Raw genomic sequence first — 27,242 nt, forward strand, 5'->3', positions numbered from 1 at the left:
CTAGGAGGGAAAATTTGGGGGGATTTGAGCTAGGATGAAAATTTGTGCCGGGAGGGGGGGTATTTGTTCACAGGGGAAATTTGAATGGTAGAGGAATTATACTAGCAGGGGAGATATTTTTTTTGGCTGGGGGGGGGTGATTTTGTGCTGGGGGCATATAGGAAATGAGAGGATTTGAGCTGGGCGGGTTGGGTGGGGCAAAGATTCATGCTGGGAAGGGGATTTTAGCAGGGGTGGATTTGTATTGGGAAGAGGGGGGAATTTATGCTTAGGGAGTAAGCATTCAGATTGGTGAGGGGGGGGGGCACAATTTGATATATTCGCCCAGGGCTCTGGATAACCTTGTCCCGATACTGTTAATATGTTCTCTCTTTGCCTGCATGGTGACTTAATTTAATTGAGCACACATGAATCTAAAGCAATAATTACTTTCAATCAGTTTTCAGCACCAGAAGTCCTCTGATGGTTTCAGATGACCTATCAATGCCAATTGGGAGGAAATCAATAACAATTGTGTGGCATTGAGTAGTATGAGCAGAGCTAAACCCAACTGTTTAAACAGTTTTTCAAAACTGTTACATTTAACCATGCCATGAATCAGGGGAGGACTGGGCCAGGGTCAGGGGGGCAATTGCCCCCTGGGCTGCTCTGATGCCCCGTTAAAAGGGTGCACCACTTCTGCCACGGACATGACTAAAGGATTCCTGGTGAAGAGAAATACAATGTCCCTACCGCTGACCTACTGAGTGCAGGATGAAGACAAGCACAGCCCCCCCCCCCCCCTCCCCAGCATGGATGGTGTACACTGTGTCTGAGCAGAGGCCGGTTCCATGCCCTACTAGAGACTCTCCTCGCCTGGCCAGCCCCAAACGAGCTGTCCCAGCTCCCCCTAACCGCCCCCTGCTGGCCAGGTTGGGAAAACGGACCAGGCCTGGGAGGGAGTAGAGAGTACCTGCAGCGGAGCTTCAGCCTGTAATGGGGGTCAGGAGTAGGAGGGGAAGAGGGAGAGTGGGAGGGGCCGAGTCGCTGCATCATGGGCCTCTGGTTTGTACTTGCCCCCTGGGCTGAAAGCTGCCAGTCTGCCCCTGCCATGAATGATAACTGTCACAGTTGCTTGTGTTCTCAACTGAATTGTCAACACATTACATTCAGATCAAACAGAGTCTAAAATGAAAGCTTCCTTGGATATACAGGATAGGAGGGTTTAGTTCCGCATTAAGGTGGTGTTAATAAATCATACTCATTTCAACAACTCGGTCAGTCGAAATGAGGAAAACAATTGGAAGCATGGTCAAAATACAGGCTCTCTTTAAATGCATTCACAAAATGCATGTCATCATCTGTGCCATTAAAGTTAATAACGCTTCTCGGCTCTGTGTTTTCTTCATGCAATTCCACTGCAATATTAATACCATTGTAGATAAAAAAAATATCACAAAGCAATTTTCGTACAGTAGTATATACAGTAGGTTCATTAAGGCAAAAAGGCTGTTCACTTTGCAAGGGAATTATCTCCAGAGCTTAGTGAATGTTATAAAACTTCACTTTGCAAAGAATACCTGATCATGTGCAATGAAAGTAAAAAGAGTATTTTTGGTTGGACATGATTGAATGATGGAAGTCAGCAGAGCTTGCAAAGTGCGACTTTCATTGTAAAGCGAACTGTCTTTTTTTCTTTTAGCAAATGAACCCCATAGTGCACAGCATAACAGGTCTTTCTCAATCCCCCCCCCCCCAAAATATGATACATTGACAACACTCTGTATTACATACAATTCACAATTAGCCTTAAGTTTAAAAGGATACTCAAACCCAGACATACAGTGCATCCGGAAAGTATTCACAGCGCTTCACTTTTTCCACATTTTATTATGTTACAGCCTTATTTCAACATGGATTAGATTCATTATTTTCCTCAAAATTCTACAAACAATACCCTATATTGACAACAAGAAAGAAGTTTGTTTGAAATCTTTGCAAATTTAATAAAAATAAAAAACGTAAAAAATCCCATGCACAGTACATAAGTATTCACAGCCTTTGCTCAATACACCTTTGGCACCAATTACAGCCTCAAGTCCTTTTGAGTATAATGCTGCAAGTTTGGCACACCTATTTTTTGGCAGTTTCTCCCATTGTTCTTTGCAGGACCTCTCATGCTCCATCAGGTTGGATGGGGAGCATCGATGTACTGTACAGCCATTTTCAAATCTCTCCAGATATGTTTAATCAGGTTCAAGTCTGGGCTCTTGGTGGGCCACTCAAGGACAATCACAGAGTTGTCCCATAGCCACTCCTTTGTTATCTTGGCTGTGTGCTTAGGGTCTTTGTCCTTTTGGAAGATGAACCTTCACCCTAGTCTGAATTCCAGAGTGCTCTGGAGCAAATTTCATCAAAGATGTCTCTGTACATTGCTGCATTCATCTTTCCCTCGATCCTGACTAGTCTCCCAGTTCTTGCCACTGAAATACATCCCCAAAGCATGATGCTGCCATCACCATGCTTAACTTTAGAGATGGTATTGGCCAGGTGATAAGCGGTGCCTGGTTTCCTCCAGACATGACGCTTGCCACTCAGGCCAAATAATTAAATCTTTGTTTCATCAGACCAGAGAATTTTATCTCTCATGGTCTGACAGACCTTTGGGTGCTTTTTGGCAAACTCCAGGCAGGCTGTCATGTGTCTTCTATTGAGGAGTTGCTTCCGTCTGGCCACTCTACCATACACGCCTGATTGGTGGAGTGGTGCAGAGATGGTTGTTTTTCTGGAAGGTTCTCCTTTCTCCACAGAGAAACACTGGAGATCTGTCAGGGTTACCATCAGGTTCTTATTCACCTCCCTGACTAAGGTCCTTCTCCCCCGATCGCTCAGTTTGGCCAGGCGGCCCGCTCTAGGAAGAGTCCTGATGGTTCCAAACTTCTTTCATTTACTGAAAATAAATTTTTCTGTACCCTTCCCCAGATCTGTCTTGGAGGTCTACAGACAATTCCTTGGACTTCATGGCTTGGTTTGTGCTCTGACATGCACTTTTAACTGTGGGACCTTATATAGACAGGTGTGTACCTTTCCAAATCATGTCCAATCAACTGAATTTACCACAGGTGGTCTCCAATTAAGTTGTATAAACATCCTAAGGATGGTGAGTGGAAACAGGATGCATCTGAGCTAAATTTTGAGCGTCTTTGCAAAAGCTGTGACTACTTATGTATGTGTGATTTTTTTTACATTTTTTATTTTTAATAAATTTGCAAAGATTTCAAACAAACATCATTCACGTTGTCATTATGGGGTATTGTTTGTAGAATTTTGAGGAAAATAATGAATGTAATCTATTTTTGAATAAGGCTGTAACATAACAAAATGTGGAAAAAGTCAAGCCATGTGAATACTTTCCGGATGCACTGTAAAACAGGCAGTGCTTATCCAAACTCCAATGAAATGAGATAAAGCATTTCTTCCATGTTAATGACACTAACCAGTTCCTTTACACCAATCCCCCCCCCCCCCACCCATAGTTGAGCCACATTCCTGAACCAAATGAAATATTGAGCGACATTTCATTAATGTGTTGGACCTTTGCCTTTATAAAGCTCTTCCCACTACATTCTGCTTACTTTCACCACTATATTTTGACTTTTGCAAAATCATGCCATTCTATAGACAGTAAAATATAGTACATAATAGGAAACGGTTATTTTATTTATTAAAGGTACTTACAGTATGTAGTGCCATCAATTTACACAGCGCTTTACAAATATATTATACACTGCTCAAAAAAATAAAGGAACACTTTTTAATTAGTGTATAGCTCTGTAGTGTATATTGATCTGGTCAGTTAAGTAGCAGAGGGGGTTGTTAATCAGTTTCAGCTGCTTTGGGGTTAGTGAAATTAACAAAAGGTGCGCTAGATGGGAAACAATGAGATGACTTCCAAAACAGGAATGGTTTTACAGGTGGAGGCCACTGACATTTTTTTCCTACTCATCTTTTCTAGCTTTGCATTTGGCTAGGGTCAGTGTCACTATTGGTAGCAGAGGGCGATACCTGGACCCTATAGAGGTTGCACAGGCAGTCCAACTCCTCCAGGATGGCACATCAATACATGTCATTGCCAGAAGGTTTGCTGTGTCTCCCAGAACAGTTTCAAGAGCATGGAGAATATTCCAGGAGACAGGCAGTTAATCTAGGAGAGCTGGACAGGGCCATAGAAGGTCCTTAACCCACCAGCAAGACCGGTATCTGCTCCTTTGTGCAAGGAGCAACAGGATGAGCACTGCCAAAGCCCTACAAAATGACCTTCAGCAGGCCACTGGTGTAAATGTCTCTGACCAAACAATCAGAAACAGGCTTTGTGAGGGTGGCCTGAGAGCCTGATGTCCCCTAGTGGGCCCTATGCTCACTGCTCGGCACCGTGGAGCTCAATTGGCATTTACCATTAAACACCAGAATTGGCAGGTCCGCCACTGCCACCCTATGCTTTTCACAGATGAGAGCAGGTTCACCCTCAGCACATGTGACAGACGTGAAAGGGTCTGGAGAAGCAGTGGAGAATGTTATGCTGCCTGTAACATCATTGAGCATGACCAGTTTGGTGGTGGGTCAGTGATGGTCTGGGGAGGCATATTCATGGAGGGACGCACAGACCTCTACAGGCTAGACAATGGCACCCTGGCTGCCATTAGGTATCGGGTTGAAAACCTTGGACCCATTGTCAGACCCTACGCTGATATTGTGGGTCTTGGGTTCCTCCTGGTTCACAACAATGCCCAGCTTCAAGTGTCGAGAATATGCAGCCAGTTCCTGGAGGATGAAGGAATTGATACCATTGAATGGCCCCCACACTCGCCTGACCTAAATCGAATAGAGTACCTCTGGGACATTATATTTCGGTCCATCAGACACCGCCAGATTAAACCTCAGTCTGTTCAGGAGCTCAGTGATGCCCTGGTCCAGATCTTGGAGGAAATACCCCAGGACACCATCCGTCATCTCATTAGGAGCATGCCCCGACGTCTACAAGCATGTGGGGGCCATTCAAACTACTGAGTACCATTTTGCATTGCTTCAATGAAATTTTAGCAAAATGGAATAGCCTGCTGCATCATTTTTTAACTTTGATTTTCGGGGTGTCTTTGAATTCAGCCCTCTGTAGGTTGATAATTTTTATTTCCATCAAATAATGTGGCATCCTTTTGTTCCTAACACATTACCTATTCCATATCAGTATATATATATCCAGCATGATATTTTTCCCTATTGAGATCTGATGTGTTTTCAAAGTGTTCCTTACATTTATTTGAGCAGTGTACATTCACATCTGTCCCCGTCCTTAAGGAGCTTACAATCTAAGGTCCCTAACCCACATTTATACTATATACACATACTGGGGCCAATTCAATCAGGAGTCAATTAACCTACCAGCATGTCTTTGGAGAGTGGGTGTAAACCATAGTACCCGGAGGAAACCCACGCTGGCAAAGGGAGAATATGCAAACTCCAGGCAGGTTGTGTCATGTTTGGGATTTGAACCGACAGGGGGACGCTAGCCACTACACATCAGATGTGCTTGAGTTAAAAAAAAAAAGCTTCAGAGAAGCAGTGATAAGTAAAATCTGAATATCTATTGACCTTTTATTGTGATGGAGGGCCTTGCTGGCAAACAGTGAGAAGAAAAATGGGGCAGGGCCAAGCTCTTAAGCAGGAAAGCTGGTTTAGATTAGGGCAACTCTGCTAGGGTGCAGTTAATGAAAATTTTAACCAGTTTTGCTTGAATTTCTAAGTTTGCAAACTTTATGGCAAACCCCATTGTAGTCTATGGAGTGGGTCTTGTTATTCAATTCTGCCTAACTGAAGTGCTAAAAAAGCAAGCCTTTTGTCAAACAAATGCCATGGCCAGAAGCTAGGCACTATCATGGAGGACATGCGCCAAGGTCAACATACACAAACAAAAAAAACAAAATCTCTCCTAAAACAGAATCATCAGCTTTCCCTAACAGATCAATTTTACACTGAAAATATGGCTGCTGTGAGCCATCCCTATTAAAGAAAGGGAGTTAGGTTTTTTCATGTCTTCAAATTCTTGGCTCTTGTGACCAGCATAAGTACTGAAATATAGGTTGTTTCCTATTTCTGGTGGCAAACCAATAAACTGTTTGGCTAAAAGTTTGCAATGAACCTGAACCTAATACTTGGAGGTAGTCTTCCACTTGCTGACCTGACACTGTAGCCTTAGTGCTAAAGTGTGGGGTGGCTGTGCAGAATCATGTATATATGTGATTCTGCATTTCCTGGTAGTGGGGATGCCGGCTCTGCTTAGTCACAGCGCAAGCCGATCAGTGGATAAATGACCGCTGGCACCCGCTGATCAGCGAGGAGGAAGACAGGACAGAGCTCTGTCAATGTAAACAATACAGAGCTCTGTCCTGTCAGCACAGATGTGCTGGTTTTTGATTCCCTGCAATGCAGGTAATAAAATCCAGAACATTCCTTAGTGAAAGCACCATAAACACTGGTTAGACACACATTTAACCCTTTGGTCATCCTAGATGCTTAACCCCTTCCTAGCCAGTGCCATTAGTACAGTGACAGTGTATATTTTCAGCACTGATCACTGTATCAGTGTCACTGGTTCCAACAAAGTGTCAGTTAATGTCAGATTGCTCACCATACTATCCCAGTCCCGCAATAAGTCGCTGATCGCCACCATTAGTAGAATAAATAAATTCCAGTATATATCGCATAGTTTGTGGATGCTATAATTTTCACACATACTAATCAATATACGCCTATTGGGATTTTTATGATCAAAAATATGTAGCAGAATACATACTGGCCTAAATTTATGAAGAAAATTGATTTTTTAACTTTTTTTTTAGCATATGTTTTAAAGCAAAAAGCTAAAAACATTGTTTTTTTTTTTTTTTTAATTGTTGGTCTTTTTTTTGTTTATAGAGCAAAAAATAAAAAACCCAGTGGTGATCAAATACCATCAAAAGAAAGCTCTATTTGTGGGAAAATTATATAAATTTAATTTTTGCACAGCGTTGCATGACCGCGCAATTTTCAGTTAACCACTTAAGCCCCGGAAGATTTTACCCCCTTCCTGACCAGGGCCTATTTTGCGATTCGGCACTGCGTGACTTTAAAGGACATTTGCGCAGTCATGCGACGCTGTACCCAAATGAAATTGACGTCCTTTTTTTCCCACAAACAGAGCTTTCTTTTGGTGGTATTTGATCACCTGTGCGATTTTTTGATCATGCGCTATAAACAAAAAAAGAGCCACAATTTTGCAAAAATAACAATATTTTTCACATTTTTTCACATGAAATTCCCCCAAAAAAATGTAAAAATTCTTTAACATTTTAGGCCAATTTGTTTTCTGCTACATATGTTTGGTAAAAAAAAATCATAATAAGCGTATTTTGATTGGTTTGCGCAAAAGTTATTGCGTTTACTAACTAAGGGAAAGATTTTTGTCATTTTTATTTTTTTAACGAGTAATGGCGGCGATCTGCGATTTTTTTTGTGGGACTGTGACATTGCGGCGGACAGATCGGACCCTTAACTGACATTTTGGACACTTTTGGGGGTACCAGTGACATTACTACAATAATTAGTGCTATACATATGCACTGTTACTGTAAAAATGACACTGGCAGGGAAGAGATTAACTTTATTCGAGAAGGAGAGGTTAAGTGTGTCCCTAGGGGCGTGGCTTTTCATGTAACAGCAGAGATCTACGGTGCTACATAGCAGGACCGTATGATCTCTGCTGTTACGCAAGGGAGAATGACAGGCAGCTTTGTTTACATTAGCTGCCTGCCTTTCTCCCTCTGTAACCGACGATCGCGAGTGAACGGCGGACATCGGGTCCGACGGTCACACGCGCAGGGATCCCAGTGAGCGAGGGGGGGCGGGAGCACGGCTCCGGCGGCGCACGCTCGCCCCCTGTTGGCTCGCAGGCGAGTGACGTACCGGTATGTCACTTTGCCTGCACGGGGCTGCCCGCCGCAGTATATGTACTTGCGGCGGGCGGTAAGTGGTTAAAGTAATGCACTGCCAAAGAATGGCCTGGTCATGAAGGTGGGGAGGCAAATCATCCCAAGGTCAAGTGGATATTATGACATTTCAGTTGCCTTTACCAAGCTGGAGATCTGACTATAAGTTTTGTACATGGCCACTGAACTCCCTAATATCCTTTTAGTTTTCACTGGAGTGTACTTTGTCCCATCTCTTAGATCAGGGGTGTCAAACTCAATTTATTTGCGGGTCACATCAGCATTACGGTTGCCCTCAAAGAGCCAGTTGCATCTGTGAGACTAAATGTCCAGAACACCCCAGAACATCAGAACATCAGATGTCAATAGCCCCCCCATGATCAAAATCCAAGAGTCCCACACCCCTACATCACAGTGCCCCCCTTAACCTGTGCTACTTCCAAGTAAAAACCAGGGGCGGAGACAAGTAGCATAAAATGCAGGGTCTGAAGGAGGACCAGAGGAAGGCTGGAGTCAGCTACCAGAGTCTGCTGAATGCTTAGACCTGGGGAGGTGGAAACAAGGGGGTGGAGACAATAAGCATAAAATGCAGGGTCTGAAGGAGGACCAGAGGAAGGCTGGAGTCAGCTACCGGAGTCTTCTGAATGCTGAGACCTGGGGAGGTGGAGACAAGGGGGTGCTGTGGCTGCACAGAGAGCCCCAGAATCTTTAGGAGGAGCTTTGTCTTCTTCTTTGCTGCTAACTGCTGAGCCAGGAATGGAAGGGCAGAGCCTTGCCTCGCCTCGCGTCGCAGAGACCAGCCTTCGTGGCTGCACAAAGAATCACAGGATCTGGCTAAGAAATTCTGTCCTCCTTTCTGCTGCCGACTGCTGAGACAAGGTGGGGGTGACAACAAGAGGGTCGCTGCAGCTGCAGAAGAGGTGTGAGAGCCACATGAAAAGACCAGATATGGCCACCAGGCCTTGTGTTTGACTTCTGTGTCTTCGATTGTAAGCTCTAACGAGCAGAGCTCTCTGATTCCTATTCCTAATGTATTAAACTGTATTGTAACTGTACTGTTTGCCTTCATGTTGTAAAGCGCTGCAGAAACACTCATCTGCGGTAGATAAATCCTGTATAATAATATTAACATACCTCTCAATTTTTTGAGATGGGAACGAGGGACACCTATTAGCAAAAGTACATAGGCATAGGGCACACCCCTCTGCCACGCCCCCTTAAAGGAGAATTGTACAAAACAAATTATTAGTTAAACTCACAAGTGCTTTTTTTACCACTACTATTTCTTTATATTGGTTTCGGAATTTACAAATACAGCAATTTAGAAATTGGATGAAAGGTTTAGCACTGGAAAACACTTTTTGAAAGACAAATAGTGCATTTTATTTACAACTATACAGATCAGACCAAAATGAGGGACAAATGAGGAGGAAAGAGGGACAGAGGGACTTTGTTCCAAATCAGAGACAATCCCTCGAAATCAGGGACAGTCCCCCGAAATCAGGGACAGTCCCCCAAAATCAGGGACAGTAGGGAGCTATGTAATAATAATATATTGGTAATAGTATAGTATTGGAGAAACTACAGTAATGCTTTTTATCAGGATTATTCTTTTACTTTTTTTTTTTCAGTAATTTATTGTAAAGTGAAACTGGAACAGTCTGAAACTATTTTACTGGTACAGTAATATGATTGCACCTAGCTGGGGTCCTGCTTCTAGATCTATTAGTATGTATTATGGGCACCCCTCCCCCACTTCACACTGTAGGAGCCCAGTAAAGGACTTCTCCCAGCCTAAATACATTTCACAGCAGTGCTCCATGTAGGACATAATGCATCCAACAGAAACAAGCTGAATTTCACTTTGTGACTCCAGCTATGGTAAGACGAGCAGGGAAATGTGTGTTGGGAGGGAGCTTTTCATACACACAGACGTCACTAGGTTTATAATGTTCACATCAGTTTCATCACTGGCCTGGAGGCTTCTTTATTTAGTCATCAGGAGTTATCACTGCTGACACAATGTTGAACGCAGGCCAATTATTTTAGGGAGTTCTCTGCTGGACTGGTGCCATGTTAGTAACTGGATCCTCTTGGAGGAGGGAGGGGGAGGGGGGGGCATATCAGTCCCTACACGCATGCGCACAGCTGCGCTTTCTCACACAAGGCCTGTCCACTCCATTGATGTGTGGGTCAGCCTGGGACAGTAATGTAAGCTATAATATGTATCTGACCGAGAGCAGAGAGAGCTGAACGTTGACATGCTAGCTTCATTTAGCCATAAAGACTATGGGGGGTACCCAGGGGAAGGACATTTTGTAAATTCTGATCGAAAATGCGCAATATAAATGTGTCGTTGCAACAACTGCATCAAATCACTTTAAAATGAATATGCAACAGTTTCTAATATTGTCCCATAGCATGCACCATAATAATTAAGCGTTTGCGCCAATGACCTAAGGTAAAAATTGTTCTAGTATTCCATTACAGTGGGGGAAATACTGTGGTGAGGAGGGGCTGGTAGCGAGGAGCAGATCTGCAGGCAGGAGAGGAGAGGTGGATGGGTATACACAGACAGCACATCACTAGCATGTAACAAATTAAATTGTTGTGCAATGCTTTTCTTTATCTGTTGCATAAACCCAAATAGGTGTGAATATAGGCACATTTTTCCTTGTGCACCAATTTTTGTTAATCCCCCACCCCCCTTTGTTTATATATTGAGTTCTCTTGCACACTGCAGCTTGAAAAACCTCAGTACAGCTTTTTTTTTTTTTTTTACTGAGCTAAAATACAGCCAAATTACACACAGGCGCGCAAACAAGCACAGCGCAATCTTCAGTAAAAAAAATTAAATAAAATAGAAAATATTGCATTTTTGGTCAGTAGTTTATGCTAATACGCACAAATACACACGGATACAAATAAATACAAGGGAGAGGGGGCATTGATGGACACAGGTGAGGCTGCATAGATGGGCACAGGTGAGGCTGCATTTATGGGCACAAATGAGGCTGAATTGATGGGCATTGATGGGCACTGATCAGGTTGCATTGATGGGCACAGGTGAGGTTGCATTGATAGACAGTGGTGAGGCTGCTTAATGGGCACAGGTGAGGCTGCATTGATGGGCACATGTGAGGCTGCACTGATGGGCACAGGAGAGGCTGCATTGATGGGCACAGGTGAAGCAGCATTGATGGGCAAAGGGGAGGCTAAATTGATGGGCACATATTAGGCTGCATTGATGGGCATTGATAGGCATCGATCAGGCTGCACTGATGGGCACAGGTGAGGTTGCATTGATTGGCACTGGTGAGGTTGCATTCATGAGCACTGGTGAGGGGACATTGATGGGCACTGATGGGGCTGCATTGATAGACACAGGAAAGGTTGCATTGATGGGCACTGGTGAGGCTGCATTCATGGGCACCGATCAGGCTGCACTGATGGGCACTGGTGAGGCTGCACTGATGGGCACTTGTGAGGCGGCACTGATAAGCTTCACTGATTATACTGCACTGATGGGCACCAATAGGCTGCATTGATGGGCACTGATAAAGTTGTTATTAATATTTAGTTTTGTAACTTCAACATTCATGCAAAAACATTTAACAGTGTCATTCTATGAGATAATTTATGAGGGCGTGTTTAGGGGTGGAATTAGGGGCGGGCAGGGTAGGGGTTGGGTAGGGCAACTGCTGGCGAGTAACCTTTAAGGCCTGGCTAGTAGCTCAGGACTTGGATTTTTGAGCCCTGTTCTAGCTGATTCATTTTAGTTTCATTCAATGCCAGCTCTGAAAATCCCATCAACTTATCAAAAGCAGCTGTGCTGGAGCCCATGCTTTTGGCACCAATTACCATGTTTATTAAAGTCTGTTAGCTCACACTTTCTAGGTGTTCTCAGCCAACCCCCATCCCCACATGCCAGAATGGGGGTCCTGATAAGTCTTTCTTCTTGTCTGTAGTATGGGAGGGTCATTTTTTAATGCTTTCCAATGGCTGATCAAGGTTTACATTACAGGGTTCCACACAGGCTCCCTTATCATTCAAGTGCACCTGTATCCTGAGATATAAAACAAATCCTTACTGATGTCTATAGCGGTAAAAAATTCCCAAAGATTACAAAAGACTCAATTCACAAAATGTTACGCAAGGATGAGGACTGTAATTCCTGCACTGTTGTGACCCATTTTTAGCCAACAGCCTGCTGTCAGCTGATGTCACAGAGCCTTTCCAGACTCTGAAAAGAGCCCGACCATATTTTAGGGTTCCACCAAGCGAGCCGCTGAGAGGCTGAGCTAGCCGCTCCTACCCCACTCCAGTCAGCATTGGAGGGGCAGAGCAGAGATCTGTCTCTCTGCAGCCTAAAGACTGAGAGCTGAGTGATCAGAGGTGTTTGATTGCTCAGCTCTCAGTCTTAGAGCCAGTGGGGGACAGATACGGTATTGGACCGGTGCTGCATCCGCCTACGTGAGTATCATTTTTTTTTTTTTTTTAAATCCTGAACTTCTGTTTTAAAACTTCCTTTATAGCTTGTTCAGAATATGTAAATACTTAAAGTAGTAATAAACCTGTCAATTGAACCGTTTCCCAAAACAGTTACATTGCAGGAATGCAGTGAATGATAACTGTCACAGTTGCTTATTTTCTTAACCGAGCTGTCAAGCCATCAAATGGTTGGTATCACAGCTGATCACATGTGCAGCACCATGCCAACTGCAGATTAAGGCTATGATGGCAGCTTACGTCACTGTAAAGGATAGGAGGATTTATTTCCACTTTATGCGTACAGTTTGGGACACAGGCTCACTTTAACCACTTCCGGACCAGCGAAGTACTTGGGTGGTTCTACTGGGATCATGCTTGCAGCTGCAGGCATGACCCCAGTACTGTTTTTTAGAGTTCTCTTGAAAAAGCAATCCTAGCAGCTAACATGCCACTGGACAATTTTTCCAAGCATCGGGAGGGGACATTCCCCCTTCCCCCACCTTCCGTGGGTTGCTTGAGCTCTTCTGTCCCACCAGGAGACACGAGCCACCAGCCGGTGCATCCACTGGCTGGTCAGAAAGCTGAACTAAGCTTTGATTGGTTCTCCGCTATGGTAACCTGGAAGCGATGACCTGACATTTTCGGTTTACCCAGGTGTCAACAGCACCAATTTAAAAAAATCAAAAGCATTCAAAAACACAGATCTTGGTATTTTGAATGCTTTTAAAGCAGAGTTCCACCCAAAAGTGGAACTTCCGCTTTAAGTACTCCTGACCCCCTGCATGCCACATTTGGCATGTCATTTTTTTGGGGGGGGGGGGGGCGACTCTCAAGTTTTCACAGGTACCCGCTCTGACTTCAGCTTGAGCAGCCTAGGGGGTTCTCCTCTCCCCCTCCCTCCCTGCAGTCTTCAGGGACACGTCACAGGTCTCAGAAGATTGCCTGGCCATTCAGGGGATGTAGCGCGCACCTGGCTGTGAAGCCATAAGCTGTCACAGCCGAATGTCCACACTAGTGATCCCAGCACCGTAGAGAGGAGAGAAGCGAGGCTCCGGGCAGTCGCATTGCTGGATCATAGGACAGGTGAGTGTGTGTTTATTAAAAGTCAACAGCTACAATATTTTTAGCTGCTGACTTTTAATAAACACAGAAATGGCTGGTATTTGGCTTTAAGGCTAAATCTCTCCATAAAGAGTACCCATCACATGCCTATTGCTGCCATGTTTACATTCCTTGTGGCAGCAATAAAAGTGATAAAAAATGTAAAGCAACAGTGTAAAAATAAAAAATAAAATAATGAATAAGTAAAAAAAAATGAAAGTGCCCCTGTCCCCCTGTGCTCGCACGCAAAGGTGAACGCGCGCATCGGCACCGCACGCACGCAAATACCGATCATCTCACACATGTGAGGTATCACCGCCAATGTCAGATTAATGGGCAGTAATTCTAGCACTAGTCCTACTCTGTAAATCGAAAGGGGTAACCTGTAAGAGCTTTTAAAGTGTCCCTTATGTATAATAAAACTTACATCATTTGTCAGCGTTGCGCGGGCGTGACATGTTTGATGCGTATTTACTCAGTTTAACATAATCTTTTATATTTTACAAGAAATTGGGTTATGTATTGTGTTTGATAAAGGAAAAGGGGCATGCCCCGGTGTGAGTCATCAGGCAATCACACCACCTTGAGCAGTGAGTTTTTGTCTTTTCATTTATGTATTGTGTTTGTTTGCATTAAAATTCATAAAAAAGTGTATTTGTTCCCTAAAAATTGCGTTTGAAAAACCACTGCAAAAATACCATGTGACATAAAAAATTGCAAAACCCACTGATGTATTCTCTAGGGCCTCTGCTTTAAAAAATATGTAATGTTTGGGGGTTTCTAGCAAACAATACTGATTGTTACATGTAAACAAAAAGTGCAAGAAAAGGCCTGGTCTGTAAATGTATGATGACATCACAACACGAGGAGCAGCAACATGACCAGATGTCAGGCCTGGCCTTCAGTGGTGGATCCAGTGGGAGGTATGGGGAAGATTTGTTTTCGCCTGGAGACAAGCCTTATATACATTCTTGCTAATCTCGTCACATGTAAAACAAATGTAAAAATGGCGGGGCTGTGCCATGTCGCTTTTTATATTACTCCTATGTAAACTGTAAGATCGGGCTACATGTTGCTGCCTGGCAATGTTTCTATTTATGGGAGAAGCAAGGGCATATTATAAAGAGGGCTTACGATATATTTGACGTTTATTGTATGCATTTATCATGCCTGTCTTCATCTGGGGATTTCATATTCTTCTTTGTGGCTATCTTGTGTTATGTCAGTAGAGATGCTAGCTAATCAAAACCTTAGTCTTGATAATAACTTTCAACTGGGGTGCAATGACCCCAACTTTTCATGCTTTCAGCTTCATCTACCTGATATATAGCCATTCAAAGACTTCACTAAATGGAAGATTTTCTATAGATCAACATTCTATTAAAAAGAAAAAAACGACAGATGAGAACTAATTCTTCCTAAGCTAATGCTGTTTTTTTTTTTTTAAACTAATTTATATTCTGAAACTGCATCTCCAACTCGCAGGAAGGAAGAAATGAAATGCCCTCTAAGTAAAACATTATATACTGTAAAGAATCACACACTGGGGATTCTTCTCAGCCAATCTTTCCATGTTAGAATTAATTACATATCAAATGTTTTTAAATACAATCATCAGTCTTACATTTACTTAACATTAGTTAAGTTCAGGCAACATCCAGAGAAGATATATTGGGCCAACATTAGCATACATTACTTGTAAGTGCTCCCTAAATAGCCTGTACAGCACTGTAATAAATTAATACGGTAATATTGTTATCCTTAGTCTGGTAACTGATCCTTATGATTTCAAATTGTTAAAGCAGACCAGCCACCAGAGTTCACATGAATTAGTAGAGCACTTTTCAACATAATAACCACATTCTTTTCATTTCAAAAGTCACTGGCTAACACAAAAATGTGGAGTGATTCACTTAATTAGAGACTGCAAAGTGTATTGTTTTCACTTTTACCCTTTCTACGAAGAAGACCAGCTGGATCAGCAAGATCAGCAAGGAACAGCCTGGAAACATACCTATGCATGGAATTCTACATGTATACAATCAGGTGCATCAGCTGATTTTAGCCACATCTGTACATTTGCAGCAACAAATCTGAGTACTGTCAGTGATAATTTGTTATTTGCATATAAAAAAGAAGTATCACAACCAATATTAAAGCGAAGTTCCACCCTAAAATAAAACTTACCTCCATCTTCATGCCCGGGGTCACCTGAAAAACAAATGGATAATCGCAATTTTTATTTTTTTTTTACTTACCTGGTTTAGAAGAAAATATACTCACCTAACTTCCTCTTCCTCCCCTCGGCGGCCACGGCGATTCGTCACTTCCTGGCTTTGCAATGATTCCTGGGAGCTGAACGTCATCGCTCCCAGGAATCAATGCGCCTGCACTGGCCCCGACGTCAGTTCCGGTGCAGGCGCCGTCATACCTTGCTAAACAGCTTCTGGGCATGCCCTGAAGCTGTGCAGGGATGACGCTGCGGCACCGGAAGTGACGGCGGAGCCGGTGCAGTGCATCGTGGGACCGAAGAAGACGGAAGAGGACGCAGAAGAGGATCGTGCCGGCTTCAAGCTGCCCACACCTGAGATGGCAGCGCTGGACAATACTTTTTCAAGGTAAGTATTTCTTTTAAAAGGTAAGTGCAACCCGGGACAGATCAGAGGCTAGCCATTGTGGAATGTACTAGCCCTGACTGTCCCGGGGGTATTTTTATTAAAAAAAGTATTCCCAGGTTGGAACTCCGCTTTAAACTAGGCAAGAAATCAGTTATTTAAAATTTCAGCACAGGTACACTAAGATTACTTACATCATTAAACAATATTTTTATTATCCATTTCAATGCTAGAGACTTTTTTACATTTTTTGTTTCCATGTTTAATAAATCATTTTATACCAAAGATTGCAAAAAACTCTCAAAATATTATATATTTCTAAAGACCCTAGAGAACAAAATGGTGGTACTTCCAAAAATGTTAGTGTAGCACTACCCCCTAGAGGACTGCTGAGAATTGCACTTTCTGGATTCCCCTGGGTTACCAGTAGCAACAGTCTTTGGAAACTTATCACTTTAGATGCTTGGCTCAGACAATGAACAGTCCAGGGGATTTGGTTTTTGTGTTTTATTTAGAACTGGGATAGGAGAAGGGATGAGTGGGATGCTCCAACTATGAACTATGCACAAATTCTGAAGACAACTAGCTGTAGTGTGCAACAAGGCCACTGCTTCACCTTGCCATTGAAGTGCAGATAAAGAATATGATCCTGTTATAGTTTCTCTTCAGGGTCCTAGCTTGGCACCCCCTTTCTCACTTGCTGTGTGTGCTAACTCCTGTCCACTGAATTTCCACTGGAGTGGTCTCCTTCCTGGGCAAACCCCTGGCAAGCTTCCCAGTAATCACGGACACTGTTTATCCCAAGGTTTCTCTGCCTTCAATTCCACTTGTCAGCATCCACTGGACCTCCTGGCTTAGCACCACACTTCTGGCTCACTAGGCCGACCGCTTGTGACCACCTTCCATACAGAAAGGAGAAGAGACAGCTTTCACCCTCCTCCTGGGACCTGGCTTCCCGCCCAAAGACACCCTGTCACATGTGCCCTTGGCTTTTATATCATTATCCAGGATGCACCACTGTTTGTGCCAACCCACGGGGATAATTACAAAGCCTGTGTGTCACTGGCTGGGTTTCCTCCACTGCCCAACATACTTCCCTACTGGATACAGTGGGGACACTCCCTCAGCCCAGATGAATCACACATGGACACATGCAACAGGCATGGCTACTGATCAGGCTCCCCTGATAAGCAGATGGAGCAAACTATGATTTGCCTGCTGCTCCCCTGTTAAGCAGGCAGAGCAAACAATTCTGCTTCCTGGCACCTATCTAGGAAGGTGCTACATTAGTAAAAAATACACTAACATTAATTGTAGGGCACACAAACATAACAAATTATCAATTTTTTTGGAAAAACGATTTTTGGCTCCACCATGGATATAGATACCCAACATGTCAAACCTTAAAACTGCGTGCGCCCGTGAAGCAGCCACAATTTTTCATACCCTATATTTTCCATAGGCAACACTTTAGAAGCCCTTTCAGGTCCTCAATTTAGAGTTAGCCATAAATAATGGTCCTGGAATTATTGCTCTCTCTCTCTGGTGTGTGCAGCGATATATAACATGTTTAGCACAATCAAAGTTTTCATGCACAGACGCCCATGAGTTATACATTTACATTTGCACCTGTATGTGGGGGTGTGGAGGGCCCAAAAAGTTTGGGGGGGGGGGATGATTTTAAGTGCTTGGACTTCATTTTACCTTTTTTTTTTTACACTTTTATGCTTTTTTTTACTAAATTGTTTTAACCACTTAAGCCCCGGAGGATTTGGCTGCTAAAAGACCAGGGGGTATTTTGCAAATCGGCACTGCGTGACTTTAACGGACAATTGCGCGGTCGTGCGACGCTGTACCTAAACAAATTTGACGTCCTTTTTTTCCCACAAACAGAGCTTTCTTTTGGTGGTATTTGATCACCTGTGCGATTTTTTGATCATGCGCTATAAACAAAAAAAGAGCGTCAATTTTGCAAAAATAACAATATTTTTCACATTTTTCTATATGAAATTCCCCCCCAAAAAAAAGTAAAAATCAAAATTTTTTAAAATTTTCGGCCAATTTGTTTTATGCTACATATGTTTGGTAAAAAAAATCACAAAAAGCGTATTTTGATTGGTTTGCGCAAAAGTTATCGCGTTTACTAACAAGGGAAAGATTTTTGTCATTTTTGTTGTTTTTTTTTTTTAACGCGTAATGGCGGTGATCTGCGATTTTTTTTGCGGTACTGCAACATTGGGGCGGACAGATCGGACCCTTGACTGACATTTTTGACACTTTTGGGGTTACCAGTGACATTTCTACAGTAATCAGTGCTATATATATATGCACTGTTACTGTAAAATTACACTGGAAGTGAAGGGGTTAACTTTATTTGAGAGGGAGGGGCTGTGTGTGTCCCTAGGGGCATGATTCTAACTGTGATTGGCTGTGGCTTGAGCTGTAGGAACAATGATCAACGGTCCTACATAGTAGAACCGTATGATCAGTGTTTCTACACAGGGGAGAAAGACAGGCGGCTTGTTTACACTAGCCGCCTGCCTTTCTCCCTCTCCCCCCGACGATCGCAGAGTGACCGGCGGACATTGGGTCCGTGCGGTCAGTCGGATCCGTTTGTAAGTTTGTAAGTCGGATGTTTGTAACCCGGGGACCGCCCGTAACTTACTTTTAAGAGCAACAGTGAAATAAAAATAAGCTCCTAAAATCTTTAAAATGGCATTCAGATCAACAACCTCACCTCTATCCACCAGAAAGTAGGCCAAAGAGAAGGGAGAGGATGGAGGCAAGAAGTAAATAAGGAGGAGAATTTGATTTGTATTGTGACAGACCCAACGGGACAGAGGCTTTTGGAGGGGACTGCAGGGTAGTCTCTTGCCTACTGACTATGGGCCCTGGCTTTTGAGGGTGCTTTATTCTTTGGGAGATGTGTGCCTGTGCCAGGTGGTCCGTCATATGTATTATTGCTGTTGTTGAATCCAATTGATGAACTGAAATGCTATGTTCTATTTTTCAAATTCTCACATTTGTCTTAGGTTCATTTATATTGTGTGTCACTCAATGTAACCTGACATTATTTTTAATACATCCAATACTATTGGCTGACTGTTTGGTATTTGGTTTTTACTATTGTATTGATATAGAGATGCCGGTATGTTTTTTCTAGTCCTAAAGAAGGGGGTGTGTTTGAATCAACAAAACGTGTTGGATACTCTTTGGCCCCTTGACTTTTACTGAAATAAAGTTGTATCTGTTGGTATTTACATTTATCTGTAGATTACTTCTCTGCCATTAACTCCAAGTATTAAGATCAGAGGTTTAGTATTATAGCCAGCATTTTCAGAAGGGGTTCAGCAATCGTAGCCCCTGTTTATGTTTCAACACAGGTGTCATTTAAAGTATATGTGTATCCAGCATTTATTTAGCTTTGCATTGAATAGGGAAGGGTTTGAACTCTGTCAGGTATATTTTTCCCATCCCTGCCCCATTGAGGGTGTTTCTATTTTCTTGCTGTTCTGGTCCATAAAAGAAGTAGTCATTGTGGAAGAGAAAGGAAGTTGATGCAAAGTGAGGGGAATTCCCCCTTCGACCGTTGTCACCAGAACAGGTATCCCCATTGGAAGATTTAACCTTACCTTTTGTTTTGGTGATGACTGGGGTAGACTTGATGGACCACTTGATCTTATTCTGCCATCATTCTTCTATGTTGCAGTCAAAATAACCACCAAGACAAATGAAATAGGCAGGTCTGACACCATGTGCTTAGATATTCAGAGGTGCGTTGTCATGTCGAAGAGGGAGAAAGGAGAACACTAAATGTCTGAGTTTAACCACTTCCCGCCCGCCCTATAGGCAATTGACAGTGGGAAGGTGGTTGCCTTATCCTATCATATGACGTCGAGCAGGATAATGCGCTCTGCCCGCCCCAGGGCGGCAATCGGTGCTGCAGTGTGTCACTCTGACACACCGCATCTCCGATCTCGGTAAAGAGCCTAGGCTCTTTACTATGTAACCAACTGTGTCCAATCACAGCTGGTCATATAGTAAATAGGAAGAGTCGTTGATCGGCTTTCCTCAGTTCGAGTAGAGGAGAGCCGATCTGGGGCTCTCCTGACAGGGGGGGGGGGGGGTCTGTGCTGGTAATCAGAGCATTTATTACCAGTGTAGACCCTTGTGGGGGTGCCACTAGAGCCACCAGGAATGTCCACCCATGACTACCAGGGATGCCCACCTATGGCCACCAGGGATGCCCACCCATGACCATCAGGGATGCCCACCATGGGATGGCAATCAGGGCTCAGGGCCAGTGGTGCCCACCATTGCCATATATCAGTGCTGCCTACCAGTGCCCATCATTGCCATTTATCAGTGCCACCCACCAGTGCCCATTATTGCCCACCAGTGCCCATCAGTACTGCCTATCAGTGCCAATCAGTGCCGCCTATCAGTGCCCACCAATGATGCATATCAGTGCTACCTATCAGTGCCACATATCAGTGCCCATCAGTGCTGCATATTAGTGCCACCCCATCAGTGTCACCCCATCAGTGCCTCCTCATCAGTGCCTGTCAGTGCAGCCTCATTATTGCTCATCAGTGCAGGAAAAAACATATCTATTTACAAGATTTTATAACATAAACAAAAAACTTTTTTTTTTTTTCCAAACTTTTCTTTTTCAAACTCTTCGGTCTTTTTTTATTTGTGTAGCAAAAAAGAAAAAACCTTAAGGTGATCAAATACCACCAAAAGAAAGCTCTATTTGTGGGGAAAAATGACATAAATTTGGTTTAGGTACAGTGTTGCATTACCGCGCAATTGTCATTCAAAATGCAACAGCGCTAAAAGCTGAAAATTGGCCTGGGCAGGAAGGGGGTGTAACTGCCCTGTATGGAAGTGGTTAAAGGGATACAGTGTGGAGGGAAGACATTCCAGAGATGTACAAATTATGTTTTTTTTTTTTTTTTTGCCCTGACATATGCTTTAAAAAAAGCAACAGCCTAGAAATGATGTTACAATATTTTTATGCTTTGATTGTACCAAGGAAATAAGGAAGAAGGTCTTGGCACTGGGCGATTGTTAATTTGCATATTGATTGGATCATTTCGGATGTGGCCCAGCTAGCTTTAAAGTAAATACTTGCACTGATTGAATAGATATCAATAGCCGTAATGACAAACATATGTCTTAACTTTCGAAGAACAATCGCTAGTGGTCTTTCCTCATCCAGGGTCATTGACAACCGCAGCATTTGCGTGCTATTGATGATGGTAATGGAATTTCTTGGCAGGAGACATAAGTGCCTTTGACATCTCAACTAATGAGTCATTGATAACTAAACTTTGGTGTCCTCTTGTAGCTGGTCATAGGTTAGTAGAGTCGACTTGGCATCTTTCCACCATTCTCACTGCATAGGCAATTGCCATATGAAGTGGTGAAAACACAGATATGCTACTGTGCTAGGAGCCATCAGAAATGCTGGAGGTTCTACCAGGATCACAGCCTTCCTTACACTTATTACTATCTGAGTGCCACCTACTTTACAAATTTGCACAGCATTTGCTTATAAATAAAATGTGCCTAGGTAGCCTCTTTCACACATCGTTCCTTTCATCGGTTCAGTCAATGTTTTCAAAGAAAGAATTTATGAAGTTTAAATCAGTTTTTCATCCGTTTTTACATCAGTTTTTTACATCTGCCAGCTAGAGTCCTTAACCACCGAGTCCCGGAGCCATTCTTTCATGCAAAAACGGATCGTTTGTTCGTTTACATCCGTTTTCCTTCCGACCATTATTTTAATGGAAGAAAAATAGGGGCTTTAAGACGTTCCAAAAAACAGATGTTGAAGCGGATGTAAACAGATGTAAATGGATAATCATCCGTATACATTTGTTTTTTTATCGAGAAGCATTGATGTCCATTTCACATCTGTCAATGGATGGATGAAAAACGGACAAACGGTCTGCATGTGTGAAGGGGGAAATAAATTACATTACTTACCTATGTCTCTGTGACTTTTTCTTCATTTTTAACCACTTGCTTACTGGGCCCCCCCCCCCCCCCAACTGAGCACATATATCCCCCTGACAATTGCGTGGTCATGCACGCTGTACCCAAAGGAAATTTTGATAATTATTTTTACACAAATAAAGCTTTCTTTTGGTGGTATTTAATCACAACAGAGATTTTTTTTTTCGCTAAAGAAACAAAAAAAAGGCCGGAAATTTAGAAGAAAAAAAAAACAAAAAACACTTTTCATAGTTTGTTATAAAATTTTACAAACAGGTAATTTTTCTCCTTCACTGATGTGCGCTGATGAGGCTGCACTGATAGGCTGCACTGATAGGCACTGATGGGCACTGATGAGGCAGCACTGATGGGCACTGATAGGTGGCACTGATAAGGCTGCATTGATGGGTACCGATGAGGTGGCATTGGTGGGATCTGATAAGGGGGCACTGTTGAGGAGGCACTGATGAGGCTGCACTGATAGGTGGCCCTGATGGGCAGTGATAGGTGTAACTCATGGGCTCTGATAGGCGGCACTTAAGGGCACTGAGAGGTGGCACTGATGGGCACTGATAGGCAGCACTGATGGGCACTGATAGGCATTGGTAGGTGGCACTAATAGGCAGCACTGATAGGTGACACTGATAATGAGGTACTGATGGGCACTGGTGAACACTGATTGGCAGCACTAAAGGGCACTGATAGGTGGCACTGATGGGCACTGATAGGTGGCATTGGTTGCTTTGATTAGCAGCACTGTTGATCACAGATTGAGACTGATGTCCCTGTAACAGTAGCCAGTTACCAGCTTTCTTCTTTTCTCCTCACGCTGATCATGAGGAGAAAAAAAGCTGATAACTGGCTTCTGATTACTTCCGTGATCAGCTGTCATTTGTTGACAGCTGATCACGTAGTAAAGGGCTCCTGTGACTGGCCCTTTACCCTGTTGTGTGATCAGCCGAGTCTGAAGGACTGGATGATCACAGAACGCCCCTCCTGCGTCTATAGATGTTCTACCAGAACTGGAAGCCTGTGCTGTAACCCTCTTTTGGCTATAGCGCAGGCGGAAAGTGGTTAAGAGTTTTTGCATCTATGCTGCCTGGGCTCCCATTTCTCTGCTGAAATTTTCAACAGTTACATCACTATTTATTCATACTGCATATGCAAGAGATGAATCGCATAATGTCATGTGCCTCATCTAGTGCATGCGCTGTATGACAATACGTGCATCTGTTGAGATTTAAATATAGGATCCTTCCCCCAAGATCTCACGGGAAGTTTTTTTTTACCAGCAAATATGTGTAAAGCAGCCCAATGATTAAGCGATTCTCTTTTCTTCCCCTACCAACATGGTCAGTGTTGATGGGAAGTTCTGTTGTGTTCTGCCGGTGGGGGGGCTAGAGGCTTATGATAGTCAAGTCGATCCTGCCCAAAGTTGAATACCATCCATGCTGAACTGGCTGTGATTCAATTCAGTTATGGACACCTTACGTAACTTTGAACAACGCATGTGCAAGATGAGGTGCACAATGTCCTGCCCTTCGTCTAGCACATACGCAGTCAGGGCCAGATTTACATCTCAGGAGCCTATAGCCCCCCCCAAAAAAAAAAAAAGACAGTAAGACTGGCTTTTTTTTTTTCTTGGGTCTAGGAAATGTAAAATTTCAGTAAAAACACACTAAAGAGAATTTTAGGTCAAACAAACGCAACAAACTAACCAAATTGTTAATCTTGTGCTAGAATTGTTGCTCTCACTTTGGTGTAACGTGTATTGCAATCAACCTTTTCATGCGCAGGTGCCCCCAACACTTGTGCTTACATTCATACTTGCGTATAATTGGGGATGGGGAGGGGGGAGCCTAAAAATGTTGTGGGGTTTTTTTGCTTACCTTTTGTTTTTTCATCACATAGGAGACAAAAAGTCACCTATGTAATGATTTGCAGCTGAGAGGTTCTCTTTAATGAGACATGCATGGTCTAAAAGATCCCAGATGTTTCTCTTGGCTCCACTGAATGTATTGTAATGCAGATCGCATTGTAATACATCCCTTTCTGGCTATGCTATGCCAGGAAAAGTGACCGGGTGATCTGGAAGTGGCATCATACACAAGTCACAGCAAGAAGGGCAGGAGAGCAGCCCCAGGTGACCTAGCAGTGAAAGGGTTTAAAAAAGAAATGAAAAGAAAAAAAAACTCATACAGACAGGCGCCCCTTAGGAAGGGCATCTGTAGACACACAGTACAGTGGAAGGGCATCTGTAGACACACAGTACAGTGGAAGGGCATCTGTAGACACACAGTACAGTGGAAGGACATCTGTAGACACACAGTACAGTGGAAGGGCATCTGTAGACACACAGTACAGTGGAAGGGCATCTGTAGACACACAGTACAGTGGAAGGACATCTGTAGACACACAGTACAGTGGAAGGACATCTGTAGACACACAGTACAGTGGAAGGACATCTGTAGACACACAGTACAGTGGAAGGGCATCTGTAGACACACAGTACAGTGGAAGGACATCTGTAGACACACAGTACAGTGGAAGGGCATCTGTAGACACACAGTACAGTGGAAGGGCATCTGTAGACACACAGTACAGTGGAAGGGCATCTGTAGACACACAGTGCAGTGGAAGGGCATCTGTAGACACACAGTACAGTGGAAGGGCATCTGTAGACACACAGTACAGTGGAAGGACATCTGTAGACACACAGTACAGTGGAAGGGCATCTGTAGACACACAGTACAGTGCAAGGGCATCTGTAGACACACAGTACAGTGGAAGGGCATCTGTAGACACACAGTACAGTGGAAGGACATCTGTAGACACACAGTACAGTGGAAGGGCATCTGAAGACACACAGTACAGTGGAAGGGCATCTGTAGACACACAGTACAGTGGAAGGGCATCTGTAGACACACAGTACAGTGGAAGGACATCTGTAGACACACAGTACAGTGGAAGGGCATCTGTAGACACACAGTACAGTGGAAGGGCATCTGTAGACACACAGTACAGTGGAAGGACATCTGTAGACACACAGTACAGTGGAAGGGCATCTGTAGACACACAGTACAGTGGAAGGACATCTATAGACACACAGTACAGTGGAAAGACATCTGTAGACACACAGTACAGTGGAAGGGCATCTGTAGACACACAGTACAGTGGAAGGACATCTGTAGACACACAGTACAGTGGAAGGGCATCTGTAGACACACAGTACAGTGGAAGGACATCTGTAGACACACAGTACAGTGGAAGGACATCTGTAGACACACAGTACAGTGGAAGGACATCTGTAGACACACAGTACAGTGGAAGGACATCTGTAGACACACAGTACAGTGGAAGGGCATCTGTAGACACACAGTACAGTGGAAGGACATCTGTAGACACACAGTACAGTGGAAGGGCATCTGTAGACACACAGTACAGTGGAAGGACATCTGTAGACACACAGTACAGTGGAAGGACATCTGTAGACACACAGTACAGTGGAAGGACATCTGTAGACACACAGTACAGTGGAAGGGCATCTGTAGACACACAGTACAGTGGAAGGGCATCTGTAGACACACAGTACAGTGGAAGGGCATCTGTAGACACACAGTACAGTGGAAGGGCATCTGTAGACACACAGTACAGTGGAAGGGCATCTGTAGACACACAGTACAGTGGAAGGACATCTGTAGACACACAGTACAGTGGAAGGGCATCTGTAGACACACAGTACAGTGGAAGGGCATCTGTAGACACACAGTACAGTGGAAGGGCATCTGTGGACACCACATGCCTACAGTGCTTAGTGGGAAATCCAGCCCTGTACGTAGTATGACACTACTGTGAGATCTTGCGGTTTAGGTACAAAGACCGGGACTACATCACCACTGCTTTCAAGGAAAAGTAGAAAAAAGTAAAAAAAAAAGTTTTCTTTAAGAAGGTAGTATTAGGCATTTTCACATCAACCTGTAGAAACGCATGCCAATGTGAATTTTAGGGAAAAAGAGGAAAGGTTTAACAAGCTTCAATTGTCAATCAAATATAATATTATTCACCCTGATAAGTGATATAAGTTAAAAGTCACAAGTATGCATTTAGAGAACATTTTTAAGCCATTGGATGACCCTGGGTGACCTCACTTTACCGCTTTTGAAGTCCTGAAGGCTGGATATTAGCCTGTTTATACCAGTACACCTTTTGACACCTTTGAGTTTATACATGATACATTGCCCAAGGGGACCATTCCTGTACACAATGTAACATATACCAGACACTGTAAACATATAATAAATGGAACATCTTGTTTTCATTTAATGAATTATAACTTTTGTTTTTTTGGTAGTTTTTTCTCCTTCTATAGAGATTTTACATAATGTACTGACTGATAGATTATGTAAAGATAGATAGTTAGATAGATAGATAGATAGATAGATAGATAGATAGATAGATAGATAGATAGATAGATAGATAGATAGATAGATAGATAGATAGATAGATAGATAGATAGATAGATCCCCTGCAGCCAGCAACAATAGATCTCACAGCAACCAACAGCAATAGATTCTCTAACAGCTATCAAATATAGACCCCCCTTCCTAAACAGTAGATGCCCCCCCCCCTCCCCAACAACAAAAGATCCCTTACCAGCAACAATAGATCTTCCAGTAGTAGCCAGCATCAATCGAACCTCCAGCACACCTTGCCATTACATACATTCACTGCTGGAGGTGCGTTCCTGCTGAAAAAAAGCTATACAGTAAAACCTTGGTTTGAAGGTAACTTGGTTTGAGAGCTATTTGCAAGACAAGCAAATTTTTTAAATAAATTTTGTCTTGATATACAAGTAGCGTCATGTATAAAAAGAAGAGGGGAGCCTCTAAAGTGTAGCAATATGGTTACATTTAACCACTTTACCACCGGAGGATTTTGCTGTCTTCCGTCCAGGCCACTTTTTGCGATTCAGCGCTGTGCGACTTTAACTGACAATTGCGCAGTCGCGCGATGCCGTACCCAAACGAAATTT

Source organism: Pelophylax lessonae (assembly GCF_965119305.1).
Source record: "Pelophylax lessonae genome assembly, chromosome: 2".
Taxonomy (NCBI): domain Eukaryota; kingdom Metazoa; phylum Chordata; class Amphibia; order Anura; family Ranidae; genus Pelophylax; species Pelophylax lessonae.